This window comes from Scyliorhinus torazame, chromosome 14 (genome assembly GCF_047496885.1).
Source record: "Scyliorhinus torazame isolate Kashiwa2021f chromosome 14, sScyTor2.1, whole genome shotgun sequence".
In the NCBI taxonomy this organism is placed as follows: domain Eukaryota; kingdom Metazoa; phylum Chordata; class Chondrichthyes; order Carcharhiniformes; family Scyliorhinidae; genus Scyliorhinus; species Scyliorhinus torazame.
The window spans coordinates 100,205,168-100,222,537 of record NC_092720.1 but is presented as its reverse complement, the minus strand read 5'-3'; the positions used below and the strand labels follow the sequence as shown (position 1 = coordinate 100,222,537).

Sequence of the window (17,370 nt, the reverse complement as noted above, 5' to 3'; positions counted from 1 at the left end):
GCATAGAGTAAAATCCAAAATGAGGTTATGTTAAACCTGTATTAAACATCGTTTAGACCTCAGCTGGAGTATTGTGTTGAATTAAGGACCCGCACTGGAAGAAACATGTCAAGGACTTGGAGAGAGTGTAGAAGATATTTACTAGAATGGTATCAGGGATAAGGAATTTCAATCATACAGAGAGATTGAAGAATCTGAGACTATTCTCCTCAGAGCAGAAAAAATTTATAGAGGTGTTCAAAATAACAAAAGGCTTTAATAGACCAAATAAGGAGAAACTTTCCAGTGAAAGACGAGTCAGTAACCAGAGAAAACAGATTTGAGGTGAATGGCAAAGGAACCAGAGGGAACATTTTATTTTGCACGGTGTGATCTGGAAGGGTGGTAGAAGCTGATTCAACTTTAACATGCAAAAAAGAATTCAATAAATCGATGAAAGAAAGTAAAATACAGAGCTCTGAGTAAAGAACAGGGAAATGGGATGGTTCCACCAAATGACTAGCAGAGACACAGTGGGCCAAATGGTCTCTGTATGATTCTATGATTCTATGGCCACTTTAGCTGATTTGGATCCACTTAAGTGCAATTCAAATATTAATGTTCAGCATTTGTAAATGAGCTGTCTTTTGGGGGAGGGGGAAACACTACATTTTGTGTTTGTGATCTCATGCAGTGAACATCTTCCTTGACAAATGGACTAATTATAACAAAACTCATTTAAATGGGGTTGGTGTGGTATTATTTTGTAATCTGAAAATAAGCAGCTATTGAGCAACTGTCACCTTCAGCGTCGGTTTAAATTCACCTAGCACTGATGGAGTGCACAATTTGCTTCAATTGTGCACAGTGTGGAATGAGAACCCACATTTGGCAGCACACAGTGAGCTGTGAATATAGTCTGTCTGATGAAATTAGATGCTATTAGAGAAATTGGAATGGAAGACTGGGATAATGACTGCGGAGGAGCCGTTTCTATAGGCTGTGATATTTGCAGTTCATTTTGTCCCTTGAACAGATGTTTCAAAAATGATGCATGGTATCTGAAACTGATCACACAGTAGTCTGTCCTCACCTTTATACAGCACTCTCATTACATGGCATTAGCTGCTTTTCTTTTATAGTTCTGCACTTTAAATTATTGCAGCATTTCTTTTGTTTAAACTATTTTTCTCCCAGTTGAATTTTCACTCACCAGGCGCAATGAATCATCCAGCAGTTTTACAGCTCATCTGACTTTTATTCCCATTGTATTCAAGGAAAATGAAAATTGGGCAGAGTGTAAGGTGAGCAGCTGATCTGCTGGCCACCCATTGCCTGCCCAGCGGTTGAAGTGAAAATTCACCCCAATACATCTGCAAATGGAGCAGCTCTGCCTGAACGTCTGATAATCACAGTCCAGTCCTGCTTCTGATGGTTACTGATTGTGAAAGACGGCAGCCCCGATTTGCAAATTCAGCAGATTTGAGACCTGTCACCTCCACCAACCTCTGCACATAAACATCTACAGACGCAGGTGAATTTCAGATGCGCAGCTGGTGGAGGCTCCTATTTGCAACAGGAGCTACTTCAGCTGATCATCAGCAGTGACACAATGTGAATGTTTTACTAATCACAATGCTGGATGGTTCTTCAAAAATGCTCTCATCGTAACATGTCTTGCTATACATGATATTGAAGAAGGCCTATCAGTGTCATTATTGACCAGGAATGTCTGAATGGGTGCAGCCACCAGGGTGCCATAACCCAGCTTGTTGCATCGATCTAAAAACTATTTTGGGGAACTGCCGTTACAGCAGAATGCCAGATCAGAGATCTGCCATCTGTTGCAATGATTCAGTGAAGCGAATGGCCTTCTTCTGAGTCATAATGGCTTGAGGATGATTCTACTTGTTAACAAAAAATTGAAAGCAAAGTTTTTAAAAAAAACATTTCCTGAGATAGTCTTTTTGGTTTCTCTACTCAGGGAACACAAAGAGAGAATGTTAGAAATTTATGACAATTACACTTTTAATCCCAGATTTTTATTGAATTCAGATTTCACCCCTGCTATGGTGACATTCAGACCCATATCCCCAGAGTGTAAACCTGGGAGCAGGATTCTGCAATCCTGCAGCAGAGTGTCCACGGCGTCGTAAATGGCGTCGCGTTTTACAATGGTGCGAATGGGCCGCTCCCACGACTAATTCTGGCCCCTCCAGGGGCCCAGAACGGCGCTGGAGCGGTTCGTGCCGCTCCAGCTGCAGACCCCAGCGCGAACTGTGCGCTGCGGGACCTGCGCTTGCGCAGTTGCGCCGGCACAAACGAGGACATGTGCAGTGGCACCGGCGCCAACGCGGGCATGCGCAGTGGCCTCCTTCAATGCGCCGGCCCCGACGCAACATGGTGGAGTACTACAGGGGTCGGCGTGTAGGAAAGGAGGCCCCCAGCCAAAGAGGCCGTCCCGGCGATCGGTGGGCCCCGATCGCGGGCCAGGCCACATCGGAGGCCCCCCCAGGGTCAGACCCCCCACCCCCCCCAAAAGGCCGCCACCCGACCCTTACATGCCGAGGTCCCGCCGGCCAATAGCAGGTTAGAACGGCGGCGGCGGGACTTGGCTCTTTTCTTACGGCCATCCGGGCCGGAGAATCGGTGGGCCGGCCGCGTAGAGAATCCCATCGGCGATTCTCCGATCCGGCGCGGGGCCGCAGAATTCTGCCCCGTCTTTGGATTGCTAGTCCAGCGATAATACCACAACGCCACTGCCTCCCCTGCACAGCTTCACAAAGCACCCCTGGCAAGGACAAAATGGAGAATTTAAAGTTTTTTCCAGGAACCAATGAGAAATGCTTAACTATTTATGGAGAGATCACCTGAAAGCTTCTTTTCAAATTCTCCCATGTCAGCTCCTTGTGCAGGAAACCTATCAGTGATAGAAGATGCACATTTTGAAGTGTAAGACCCTATTGCATGCAGTGAAACCAAAACTTGTGGATTTCTCACATGCTACCAGGTGACCCCTCACAATCTCTGCCGACAGTGCAGAAGGAGGCCATTCAGCCCATTGAGCCTGCACCGGTCCTTGGAAAGAGCACCCTACATAAACCTATGCCTCCACCCTATCGCCATGACCTTACCTAATCTTTTGGACACTAAGAGGCCATTTAGCATTTGCATTCCACCTAATCTGGACAACTTTAGACTATCGGAGGAAACCGGAGCACCCGGAGGAAACCCACGCAGACACGGTGAGAAAGTGAAAACTCCACACAGTCACCTGAAGCCAGAATTGAACCCAGGTCCCTGGAGCTGAGAGGCAGCAATGTTAACCACTGTGCCACTGTGCTGCCCCAGAACCTTCTGGAACTGAATGTACCATGTTCAAAACATTTAATTATTCATTTTTAAATAAACTGGCTGTTCTATTTCACCCATTGGCCATAATCCGTTGAATACACCTTTTCAGAGATAACGGGGGCGATTCTCCAATATTGAGACCAAGTGTTCACGCCGTCGTGAACGCCGTTGCATTTCACAACGGCGTGAACCGGGCCCGGTACGATGGATTCTGGCCCCCATAGGGGGCCAGCACGGAGCTGGCGTGGTTCACGCCGCTCCAGGCTCCTTACGCAGAGCCAAATGGGCATCGCACCAACCCGCGCATGCGCGGGGGACTTCTTAAGTGCGCCGGCCCAGACCCAACATGGGGGTCAGTGTTCAGGGGGCGGCCGCGCCAGAAAGTAGGCCCGGCGGGGGAGTGGCCGGCTCGCCGATCAGTGGGCCCCAATCGTGGGTCAGACCCCATCGGAGCCGGTAAAGGAGCCTCCCCCACACGCTGCCCCTGACCGTTCCCGCAGAGTTCCCGCCGGCAGCGACCAGGGGTGGACGGCGCCGGCGGGACTCTATCGTTTCGGTGCGGCCGCTCCGCCCATTCGGGCCGAAGAATCGGCGGCCCCGCCGATTCCAGCAGCCCGCGGCCGGCACTGCGCCAAATGCGCCTCCGCACCGCGGAGAATCGCGCACCGGCGTCGTGGTGCGGTTGCGGCGATTCTCCGGCCTGGCGCGGGTCTTGGAGAATTGCCCCAACGGGTTTAGTGCAGGTGATGGCAACGTGATGGATAGACAAACTGTACAGATTTGATTCCAGAGAGAAGTGTATCTAATCCCCTCATTCTTATTGTTCACTTTTTCAGACATCTTTCAATGTGCTCAATCGCATTCTGTTCTTTCTCATCAGAAGCAATCAGTTGCAGCAGCTGTACATAAAGATGAATGTACCCATGGGGGAATTTCCTTCAGGAAGAATTTCACTGAAATAAGAGAGACAGAAAGTCATTGTGTGGTGAATGTAGGCAGTGAAAGAAAAGTCTAATGTAATAACTGCATTCTTTACTTACAAGCGCCAAAGTGAAAGTGCCATTGTGAGGCTCATGCAATTAGAGATCTTGGTTCGTTATCTCTATTAATTTATAAAGGAACAAAACAAATATGAATGAGGAAGTGTGTGCATTGTCGTCTGATTGATACCATTGTTCTTGGAATCCACTCTCACTTATTCTCTTTATAAGCGTGTGGTTTTGATTGTTTTCTTCTCTACAGATGTACAAAATAGCTTCAGTAAATTTTCCTGTCATGTACATAGGGAGACCTGTTTTATGATAATAAAATGACATTGATTGAGGACTACTTTTCTTTCAATCACTTGCTTGCAATATATCTATAGATTTTCATCATTACGTCCCATCCTCAACCCATCATGAAGCTTGGTTCTCGTTTACAAAGTGATGAATAAATTGTCAATGTTATTGCAGACTCTTTTGGCGTGTCTTCGCTTGGGAATCGCTGCTCGGGGACCAATCTTCCAGCCTGGAATGCTAGGGGAAAAAAACTGACCATCAGTATACCTTGGTGCAGCTCTGGTTATGAATGCTGCTGCGTGGGTTTGTGGGGACTCTGTTCCCTCATGGTTCCTGCTGCAGTGCTCAAAACTGGGGCATCAACAGGAGGAAGAGGTCCTGGATGGAAAGAGGTCTCTGAGGGAAGGCCAAATGGCTCTGATTTCTGTCTGAAAGCACCAGTCAGCACCACTTTGGATGTACAGACGTCTGCATTGTAGCCACCTAAATTGGCCAACTCCCGATTTAAAATGGCAAAGGCTGATGGGAAAGTCAGCCAACAAGACAGAAACCAGCAGCTGCAGGTTTGCTGTGTATTTACGTCTGCAAAGGCCAGATAACATCAATACCAGCGACCATCAGCATAACAAAGTAGCAGCCATCTGCATACTGATGAGCAATCCCCGGGAACAATAAGTAACATTTTGGACACACAAAGCAAAGCCAGACTCCTCGGCGCCAGCAGGAGCCAACACAAAGGAGGTGAACAAGCACCTCAAGACCGCCCATCGTTCAGGGAACCGCTCCAGTATTGGAGAAATCGAACCAAGCGATTGGGACAAAGTCCAATCACTTGGGACCAGGTACAGGGTCTGCCCCAAAAGGCGGGAAGCCCCTGGGAACTATAAGAGTTAAGCCCCAAGTTCAAATCGCTCTCTTCACCTCTGCGTCCTGCCCGGGTCACCCAGCAACACAAACTAACATTGACCGTGACCGGTGCAGTGACCCCCGAACAAAGTAAGTCTTAATTCAACACTCGCTACGAGATAGGTGCTCCTAGCTACCAATCCGTACCAACTTTGAATCCCGCAGACTCAGAACCCGAACGAAAGGCCATTTGTTCCCCTGACCTGGTGGGCCAGTCCGAAGTTAAGTATAGGCCTGTTAGTTGTAGAAATCGCTTAGACGTAGAATTTGTGCATGAGTCGCGATTACTGTGTATAATAAATGTACTTTGATTTCAATCTTACTAATCGGTGTATTGGGTTATTAATCATTACTTGGACTTGAACCTCGTGGCGGTATCATAAAGATACCTGGCGACTCGAGAGCTAAGGTAATAAAACAGAGCAATTGAACCAAGGAGAAAGTTAGCAACATTATCAAATGGCCAGTCTGGGGCACTGAACTGAATGTCTCAGTATCTCGGCAAGGTGTACGTTTGCCCACTAAACCACTGGAGGAATCCTGGAGCAATCTTTATTTTCTTGAGTACAGTTTTCAAAGATCCATATTTCTTTCATGTTAAAGGTGTGTGTGCATTGGAACAATGAAATATCCCAACAAACACCTGGCGTATTAATGATAAAGAGCATTTAGCAATTCTTAGCATTCCACTGTTTAAAGTTGAAGACTGTTTGAAGACAGGGGAGATGAACAAAATTTTAGTATGCAGTAATTAAAGCCAGCTTTTGAAATTGTCTACCTCAGCTGCTTCGTAAAATTGTAAAGTCTCCTGTGCTCAAGGCTGCACCGTTTCTACTGGGCAACATCAGATCAGTGACCAAACCCACAGACTCTCACAAGTGGCAGGAGTTGCGCTAAATCTCAGGATTTCAGAATTGTTTCCTTGGCCAGTGCCAACTGGGAAAAGGAAAGATTTTACTCTTCTTCAGCAAAAGGAACTCTCTGTTTGGCCTTCACCAGGGCTGCCAGAGAATTTTCCATATGGAGAAATATATCCCAAGCTTTCACGTCTAGAGAAGCTGTGTGTTTGCTTCCAGGTTGGCAGTTGTATTTTGAATTATCCAGTATGTAACCACTCAGCTCAAGCCAAAAAAGCTAGTCTGTTTACAGACTCAACAAGGTGCAAGGAATTTTTAAAAGAAATTACTGTGACTGTCTTCATCCTCTAAAGTGGTAGATTTGGTCAGCTTTAGACTGTGTGGAAAATTCGCAAAGCTGAAAATTCAGCTGTGCACTGCCCGTATTTTCAGTATCAGAGATGCTTTTCTGGATCGAAAATGGCATGCGTGCTGAATGCACACAGCTCTGCTGCTGGTCAGAGACCATTTTGATAAGGGCGCTGGGAACGTGCACGTGATGTATGCAGGGTTGGTACGTTGTAACATCCGTCAGCGTGTAACATTGATTTGAAGTCAGTGATGCCATTTTGGGCATCACCGTTCCAACAACACCCTCCCTTCATCTCTCTGAACTGAACATGTATTCAGCAGCAGGAAGGGGCCCTCTCACCAGCAATATTTAAAGGGATAATCAGCTATTTTCAGGTTCGTCACTGATTGATTTCTACTTGCTGCTACTACGGTCGAAGAACTGTTTGATGTTTTGTGTTGCCCTTTAGAGTTGTTGAAGGTTACAGGGAGTGGTACAGGGAGAAAGCCTTCACTTCAAGCATTCTGCTAAGGCCACTTACTCCCAATCACACAATCACGCAGTGTTTTCTTTTGTCCTTGGCCTGCAGAATGACATGAAGAATTAGTAGAAGTGACACAGAGAAGTTCCAACTATTGGAAGAGGGAGGAGGAGAAAAGGGCTCACAGTAGGCGGTGCCATCAGCCAAGGATGTTTAGGGAGCAAGTCTGCTCTGTCAACCTTGGTGAGGAACAGTGCTCGAGACACCTCCACTTCAAGAAGAAGGTGCTCACTGAGATTGGACTGCAGCTTCAGCGCAGGGCAAGGATGGCATTGCCTGTGGCTGTGAATGTGACTGCGACCTTGAACTTTTATGCATCAGGTTCCTTCAAGGCTGGAGCAGGTGACATTTTGTTACGATACCCAGAGCTGACCCCAAATTATATTAGGAAACCGGATGAGACTCCTAAACCTTTTCAATTTGCAAACCATGAGGAAAGGATATTTCGCTCCAGGAGTGATTCCACTGACAATGAGGGCTCTTTTATATTAAAAAAAAGTTATTATTAACAGAGGATTAACACCATTAACAACCAAGAAAGAACAGCTTTTCAATTAACAGTTAAACAGTAAAAAAAAAAGGTCTTTTCCATTTACTTCTAAACTTTCAATTAAGCAAAATCCACACACACAGATCAAATGCCACTTATTAATATAATTAACACTCAGGGCAGCACGGTGGCACAGTGGTTAGCACTGCTGCCTCATGGCGAAAAGGACCTGGGTTCGATCCCGGCCCCAGGTAACTGTCCGTGTGGAGTTTGCACATTCTCCCTTTGTCTGGGTGGGTCTCACCCCCACAACTCAACAATGTGCAGGGTAGGTGGATTGACCATGTTAAATTGCCCCTTAAATGGAAAAAAAAGAATTGGATACTCTAAATTTATAAGAAGAAAATATATATATATAATTAACACTCAGTGGCTTACAGAGTTATGCACAAAGTCCTTGGGAGAGAAACTTTCAGATTCGTCTAAGAAACAGACCTTTCTTCAGAAACCAGAGCAGAAATCTAAATATGAAAATAAAAACAACAGACACAGGGCAGGGCTGAAAAATGAAAGTAAGAACAGATTTAGCCCCTTAAATGAGTGACATCACAGCCTAAGGAGGTGTTAACCCCTTAATCACAGTTTCAGCAGACGTATAATCTGGATACCTTAACCTAGGTTCTTTTAATAACATTACTGAAACAGGCATAATACAATATATATAATGTGACAAGTTCATTACAATTTGCAGACTCTCCCAGTTTGTCAACCACTATTGCACGAGTGAGATCCCAGAGGCTCTGTACTCAAAATGAGCTGAACACAGTTCATTCTCTCTTTCCTGTAAGAAATAGGTGTGGCGAGCACATAGCTTCGAAAAGTTTGCTCATGCATTGACTTAAGGGCATCACATGTAATTTCTGAGGTTTACAAAAACTGGAAGGGATTCCAGTCCCCTACCCTGTTTGTGTGTGTCCATATGAATTGCATCATGCAGGTCAATGGTCAGTATTCTGGCAGCGATCATGATGCCCTCATTCTGTGTCAATGCACTGTACCATCGGCATTTGATTTACCTTTCCAGATCTGAGTGTGGCTACAGGGCAGCAAGGGTCATTCTGACCACAGAGTGCTACCCCAATGGCTGCAGTATGGCTGGCGGAAGGTTGCTGACCTGTGGGGCGGAGGGGGAGGGGGTGTGTGGAGACTGCCGATGACCTTGCAGGATGGCCTTGAGAAGCTAGGTTGTGCTCACTACCATACACTGGTACAACTCTTAAGAGTTTGATTTTGCAGCTAAATTAACCTCTCGGCAAATGCAATTTACAAATACCAAGTTCCAAAAAGTCTGCCAAATCAGATGAAAAAAATTACACAAAATGATGGTGAACAGACAACAAATTGAGCTTGACCTTTTCACATTCAACATTAAAAGTAAAGCTGAAGCAATTGCCTGAATTCTTAGAGTTCTTCAGAAACCAGAGCAGAAATCTAAATATGAAAATAAAAACAACAGACACAGGGCAGGGCTGAAAAATGAAAGTAAGAACAGATTTAGCCCCTTAAATGAGTGACATCACAGCCTAAGGAGGTGTTAACCCCTTAGGAAGGGGCCCTAGGAAGGCCGACTTCAAAGTGCACTACCTCAGCATGGGTGGCAGCAGCCTCGCTGACAGCAGGAGCACTGGTGGAATGGCAGTGGTAGGAGGAAGAATGCCGTTAGCCTGAGAGAGGATTATGCTCCACAGAGCCGTTGCCATTCCCCTCTGCTGAAACCTTAGCAATCCTTGCAAGGTGTTGGAGGACAGATTGCTGGACTGCTGTGAGATCCTGCAAACCACTTTGCATAACGATCTCCACAGGTGTGATGGCAGCTGACCAAGTTTGCATGGAAGCAAACTGACTTCGGCTTGAGCCCCCACTACAGCAAACAGATTAAAAATGGTGGACAATAAAAGTTGCCTGTTCATTTCGGTAAATGTGATAAAGTACTGATTCTAATCAATCGAGACAAAGCTTAATTAACCTTTTGTTTATGTGTGGTCATTACGTTTAGGTAGTTTGGAATTTAAAAGCAACAAAATGTATACTTTTTTCAACATTTACACCTCAACATCCTCACATATGCACTTACATATGTAAAATACAGCAGCTGATCAAGGTGTCATCTCAAGAATATTGGCTTCATCAGGTTTTCCCAATTCTAGCTGAACTATAGACTTCCTCTCCCTGACAATCATTGAGAGCACAAGAGGGCTATAAAGACATGTCTTGCCTGTGGCAGATTAAACTCAGGATGGCATGTTGTTTTAAATGGAACTCTAAGAATCCAGGCAATTGCTTCAGCTTTACTTTTAATGTTGAATGTGAAAAGGTCAAGCTCAATTTGTTGTCTGTTCACCATCATTTTGTGTAATTTTTTTCATCTGATTTGGCAGACTTTTTGGAACTTGGTATTTGTAAATTGCATTTGCCGAGAGGTTAATTTAGCTGCAAAATCAAACTCTTAAGAGTTGTACCAGTGTATGGTAGTGAGCACAAAACATTCCCAAACCTAGTACCTTTTATGTCTCAGGGCATTAGTACAATAGGGCCAATTAATTACTTTTAATGTGCAGTCACTGTTCTGCAGGCAAATGCTGCAGATTACTGTGCACAGCAAACACAATTAGATAAATGGCAAGTTAATCTATTTTTACCATTTTGACATAAGTGGGAGAACTCCCGTTCTCTCCCTTGGGATTTTTGAAGTCCAATTGAACAGATGGGCAGAAAATTAATTTAACATTACAGTGGAAAGACAGCTCCTCCAACAATGCAGCATTCCATCAGTACAGCATTGAAATGTCATCCAGGGTTATGCACTCAAGGCTGCGATAGGACTTGAGCTCACAAACTTTTAGCTCAGATGAGACTCCTACTGGTGAGCCAAGCTACCTGCCGTTTTTCTCCTTTCTCATTCCTATTAACCCATCAAACTATTGAAAAAATTCACTGCAGTGGAACTGATTATGGCAGCAGTCTGTGCTTCCCATACAAGTTATATCATAGAACTTACAGTGCAGAAGGAGGCCATTTGGCCCATCGAGTCTGTACCAGCTCTTGGAAAGAGCACTCTACCCAAGGTCAACACCTCCACCCTATCCCCATCACCCAGTAACCCCACCCAACACTAAGGGCAATTTTGGACACTAAGGGCAATTTATCATAGCCAATCCACCTAACCTGCACATTTTTGGACTGTGGGAGGAAACCGGAGCATCCGGAGGAAACCCACGCACACACGGGGAGGATGTGCAGACTCCGCACAGACAGTGACCCAAGCCGGAATCGAACCTGGGACCCTGGAGCTGTGAAGCAATTGTACTATCCACAATGCGACCGTGCTGGTAGAAGCTGAGACCTCATGGTGGGGTCCACAGATTTACTGATGGAACTGTCAAACCATTCCATTTTTGGAAAAGATAGACTCCAAGCTTGTTAAAAGCCTGGGCACATGTTAACGGGAAAATAACAGAAACCCGTTTTGGGCACATTTAGTGGGGTTTCTCAGCGCCTGCAGTGCCGAGAACGACCCCGCTATCAAACGGAACTCTTGGCAAGGAAAGCCCCGCCAAAGCCACACTTACCTTCATTTATCCATTTTTAAATGCCACTCAGACTCCCCACCATGGCCTCTGGACACCCCCTCCCCCCCAACCCCCCCAATGTCCCAACTTACCTGTTAGGGGGTACCTGAGCAACCCCCCCCTCATTTCACCTCATAAGGGCAGGGCACCCTCCGGCCCGATCCCTGGTAGTGCCAACCTGGATATTGGGCAGGGTGCCCATGTGGCTGTGCTACGGTGCCCGGGTGCCAATGGGAGGGCCAGAGTACCACTATGCCTAGAATCCGACCACCCGGGCGCCTCCGGTGGCTTGGGAGACCCTCCCAGATGCCATTACTCCTGCTCCACATTTGTGAGGACAAGTGCTAATGAGGTCTCCCAGATACGGGCGTTTGATCCAGGCTTTGGGAGAATCCGGCGCGGACATATTTAAGTGAGCCTAACTGCTCATTTAAATAAGCAACATCTTGGTCTTGCCCAGTGAGGGTGAGATCCAGATCGCGATGCCTTTATAGAATCGAACCTGGGACCCTGGCGCTGTGAAGCCACAGTGCTATCCACTTGTGCTACCGTGCTGCCTTGCGAGATCTAATGGCCTCGTCGGGTCGCGAGTCGGGCGCGACGGGCCTATTCGATCGGGCCCCCTGTGTCAAGTTGGTGCTGGATTCCTCCAAGCTGCTCGATGTTGTGAGCAGGTTTTCCAGGATACCAAGCAGTTTTTAAAATGTACACCCCCATCAGCCCATGAAAGTTCTCATCTGACTCCTCTGCAGCAGAATTACTGTGTGACCTCACTGTCATTAATGCTACCCTTTCCCACAGCCCTGCCTTCTATGTAAGTGTGTCCATTGTCTCACCACATGCTTTTCCAGTGTCAATACCTAAGCTAGTGGCTGAGAGTGTGGAATCGTGTGACGATGGCAGTTCATCATCGCTATTTTTATCCTGTTGCACCTGGGAACATTCCAAGTTGTGGGTGTCTGAAATGAAAAAGGGACAAGCATTGCATTCTGGTGAGAAGAGAAGAGAGAGTGCAAACTAACATCATCTGTAACCTGTGAGTCAGAAGAGAGTGTGGGCTGATAGAAGGAGGATTAGGTATGCAGATCCCTTCAGCTCCACTATGGCTATAATCGCAGTGATAATACTTTCCATGATGACCAGTAGTGTTACCTCCATGGAGGTTAAAGCAGGTAGGTACAAACAGCAGAAACAAAACAGTCTGAAGTATATTCCGCCTCCACAATACCAGCGCCAAGAGGAAACTCAACATTTCCTTGAATGGCAAGAGACCAAATTACAAACAACATCTGTTTATCTTGGTGTTACCCTTGACCGAACACTGACATACAAAAAACATCTGAGCAAGACAGTAGCTAAGATCAAAACGCGAAACGACCTCCTCAGAAACTTGCTAGCTCTTCATGGGGTGCAGGTGCTCAAACCTTAAGGACCTCAGTTCTTGCCATCATCTGCTCGATTGCAGAGTATTCTGCATCAGTATGTACAATGCATCCCACACCAGTCTTGTAGATACCCAGCTCAACACAACAATGTGTATCTTCTCGGGTATCCTCCGACCAACGTAGCAATGTCCCGACAACAGCCCGCTTCCTCACCTGAGAAGTGAGATTGCAACAAGAAAGCTCCTGGAGATGGTTTGCATCAACCCAAACCTGCTGCTGCAAGGACCTTACTAATCCACCCGCTGCTCGCCTCTGACCATGCTAGACTGTGTGGCTAAGGCATCCATGCCAAGGAATAACAGCAGAGACCCCATGGGTAGCAGGAATGGAACCAACATCCCACCATTAAAATCTACTTCCACATCACAGACCCCACAGTCCTCCCACCCGGCTTCAACCTGCCATGGCAACATTGGACATTCTTCGACTGTTTCTGCACTGGCTAAGGCCTTTGTGCAGCAAATCAGCACAAGTTGGGCCTTGCAGAAAACCCAGGCTGCAGCTGTGGTGCGCCCCATTCAATGCTTCACATCATTGAAGATTGCTCCCTGACATAATTGAATGGAGAGCTCAAAAAATTCCATATACCACTGAGGAAGTTGGAAGCTATTGCCTGGCTCGGTGGTCACTGCAGCCACTTAAAAGAAAACACCACAATGCTATTCTGGAGGATTTGCCAGGATTTTGAACCAGTAACACTGGAAGGATAGCAATATTGATCCAAGTCAGAATGGGGTTTGGGACCTGGAGAGGAACTTGCAGATGGTGGTTTTCCCATACATCTGATGCGCTTGTCTTTCTGCAGGTCATAGATTTGGAAGGGAATGCTGAGGGAGCAATGGCGAGATGCTGCAGTGCACCTTGTAAATGGTGCATACTGCTGCTACTTTGCACTGGTGGCGAAGGCAATACAAGCTTAAGATGGTGAATGGGGCACTGATCGCGCAGACCGCTTTGGCCTGGATGGTCAGTGTTCTTGAGTGTCTTTGGAGCTGCAGTCTTCCAGGCAACTGAGGAACATTACTTTTCATACCTGATTTCCAACTTGTGACTTGCTGGTTGTGAACAGTATTTGGGGAGTCAGGTGGTGAGCTACTTGCCACAGAATCCGCAATCTCTGACCTCCTCTTGTAGCGACAGTAATTATGTGGCTGGAAAGTTAGCATTCACATTTTCCAGATAGGCTTTTGTACTAAGTTTGTTGGCATTCCCCATTTCCTATCTTGGTGCCTGTTATGCCAAGTGGTCGAAATTTCAAGTTTTCTTACTCCAAAGCAGCCAAATCAAGCTCTGCCACTGATCATTATCACTTAGTGGCAGGGATCTGCAAATACACCCTGACAGAGAAATATTGTTTCAGCAATTTCCCATTTGAAATATTGGTGTAAAAAAGTGTTGCTCAAAAATTGGGACAAGAAGTAAGGTTAATGTGAACTGGAACCACATAAAATGTACAAAACATTGATGTGAAAAGATTAAAAATTCTATTAGTTCTATTTTTGTCATCGAGTGACTTCCTCAATATCTGAGACCAATTGATTGTGCAACTGCGACTGCACATCTGCCTATAAGGGGATTGTTCCTTAGGGCGTGATCTACAGAGTCCCATTGTGTGTGTTTAGCTGGATGTTTCCTGGTCCTCGGAGTGGCAAGAAACACCACACCATCGTATGGCCGTTTGGATAGATCCGGGACCTCAACGGGAATGTGCGGCTGAGGCCGCACTTAGCTACATTTTCTGCACTGAGGAACTCCGCTTGCAACCTCCGACTCACCTATAAGGGATTCCGTCCCCACCCCTCACATACCCACGCAAGGCACCCCCGGGCCCAATCCCCATCGCACGGAAAATGACACTTTGGCAGCGCCAGCCTGGCACCCTGGAAATACACTTGCCACCTGACAGTACCATCAGGGACCCAGTGTCAGGGTGCCAGGCTGACATTGCCAAGGTGCCTGGGATGCCAGTCTGCTCAGAGGACAAGCACCTGGAGGCCTCCGATTCCCTAGGAGATCCCCACGAGTGCCGTTCCGCCGGGTCCCCTTTTGTGGAGACTAATGGCAATCGCCCGAGGTCTCCAAGCCGAGGGAGTTAGTCCTCACCCCTTGGTTAGATCTCGGTACTGCATATTAGAGTGAGACTAGTTGTCTCACTCTAATATGCAGATTTTCCAGAAAGTGATCCTTCCCACAATGGGCGGGATTCACATCGCGACGTCTAGCGAGATCACGTTAGATCTCGTAAGGCATGGTGAGCCGGGTAGATTCCAGAAAAGGGATTTCCCGGCACCTTCCGGCTGCACCATGCTGCTTTTAGGGCACAACGCTTAAAATTTTACTGAAGTGTAAGAAACTATGCAGACTTTTACCTGTAAGTTGCCTGTGCAACTAAGTCTAAATCCATCTCTTCAGTCCCATTTTATGACCTTAAGGCCTCTGATGATCTTCCACGAATTTCCCTGTGATAGCGCGTTTGCTTTTGGGGGCAGTCCAAAGGAGATTCATCAGGCTAATTACTGGGATGAGAGGGTTGTCCTAACAAGAGAGACTAAATAGACTGGGTATTCGTGGATGACCTTATTCAAACATACAAGATCCCAAGGGGGCGTGACAGGGTAGATGTCACTAGTGGAAGAATCTCGAACATGGGGCTGCAAGATAATGGGGACATTTAAAACTGAGACACGCAGAAATTTCTTCTCGCAGAGGATGGTGAATCTCTGGAATTCTCTGCTCCGGAGGGTGATAGAGGCTGGATCATTCGAACTATTTAAAGTGAAGGTGGATAAATATTTGAAAGATTGAGGAATAGAGGGAGATGGGGAAATGGCAGAGAAAAGGAGCTGAGGCTGGCACAGATCAGCCATGGTCATATTGAATGGTGGAGAAGGCTTGAAAGGCCTGGTGGCCTACTCCTGCTGCTAGCTCTTGTAATCTGGTTCATCTGCAGATCCGCTTGCCTTGTTTTGTTGTCGAGAAAACAACAACTTCTGTCCCTGGTTGTGAAGTTGTTCTTTCTCAGACATGAGCAACAATTTGTGTCAGTACTTATTTTTGGCTGTCGGATGTTTTACAGAAAAATGTAATAGGTGTTGCAGGGTGAAGCACAGCACAGCACTTATGATGTAATTGATGCACTGGAATGTTTTCTGATGCTCAACGAAAATGATGCCTTTGTGATTGTGATATTATCAGGTATTGCAGTACCCGAGAGGCTGAAGACCATTGGTTCAACCTAGGAGTTTACCATTGGCTGTTTTGTATGTAGCTCTGCCCTGACAGGCGGGGTATAAGAACCGGTGCCGTCCCAGCAGCCCTCATTCTGTACCAAAGCTGCTGGGGAACAGTTCTAGTCTACTAAAGCCTTCAGTTATGTTACTACCTCGTTTTAATAGTAATTGATCGTGCATCAGTGATTTTGCAATTGGGCTGACTTGTAGCGAAGATTGATTGTTAAACGAGAGTGATGTTCTAAATCTGAGAAATAAAAACAATCGACCAAGGGGGCTTTTGATAATTTCAACATAAATATTCCAAACAGAGTGAATAGTTTAAGAAGAAACAAAAGCATGATTCACGAAGTGTCTGTGAGGATCATGCAAAGATTGGATAAAGGGGACTTGCATAATGGATCCCTGAGTAACTTGAAGAAAACTTAATTTTAAATATCATGTCTCTTCAAATGATTTTTGGCAAGCTATCTTATAGAAACAGTTTTACTACATTTAATTTCCTCATAGGTTGGGTTTTGCAAAGTGTTCTCCATGAAAAAAGTAAAAGCGTTCGTCACTCAGCAGTCCCCTGAAGAATAATAGCATCTATTGTTATCATGCCGATTGTGAAATATTTTTGTACATCACTCACAATCCCCACATAAAATACCTGCTTCTGCCCACGCAGTTTCTAAAAATGCTTACAATGCCAGTGACCATTAGCAAGTCCATTGGGAGTCATCAGTACAGCGAAGACTGGCATGAGGCAGGGATAAGCTCTGAGTCAGATTTAAAATGTATATGATTTTGAATGGTTGAAAGAAAATTATGAATTTTAACACATTTCAAATTCTGGTGGTCTGATCTGTTTAACAAAAGAGGCACTGTGTGTGCAAAGTGGGAAATTTCTGACAACTAATTCTGCACAGAGACACACAGGTTTGATAATTTGGGACAGTTGTCAAATGCATCCACCACCAGCTCATGTAATGAAGTCTGTGAAACTACATTTTATGTATCAAATGGATATATCTAGATGGACAATAATTGGCTTTTTTTGCTATAAAATATAATTTGTTTTAATTAAGCACATGTGCTGCAGATGTTTATACCTTCCAGGGTGCAAAGGAGCTGGATACAGTAATTGTATAATTAGACAATCGGTCACATTGTATTTCTTGATGTCAATCAATGTAATCATCAATCATTTGCTCATAAACGTTTCCCCCATTTTGTGAACGTACAATGTGAGCAATTTTGCATCAAAAGAGCTTGGACCTATTTGTATCTTTTGGACAGGGAAAGAAAGGGGAGTTTTCTTTTTTGTAACTACATACAATTGGTCA

General features: G+C 45.7%; 1 protein-coding gene across 5 annotated transcripts in view; it reads left to right on the top strand.

Moving 5' to 3' along the window:
• The window catches only part of pxylp1 (2-phosphoxylose phosphatase 1), a 266,750-nt gene that overhangs the window by 92,830 nt on the left and 156,550 nt on the right, over positions 1 to 17,370 (top strand). The gene's annotated exons all lie outside the window — the stretch shown is intronic.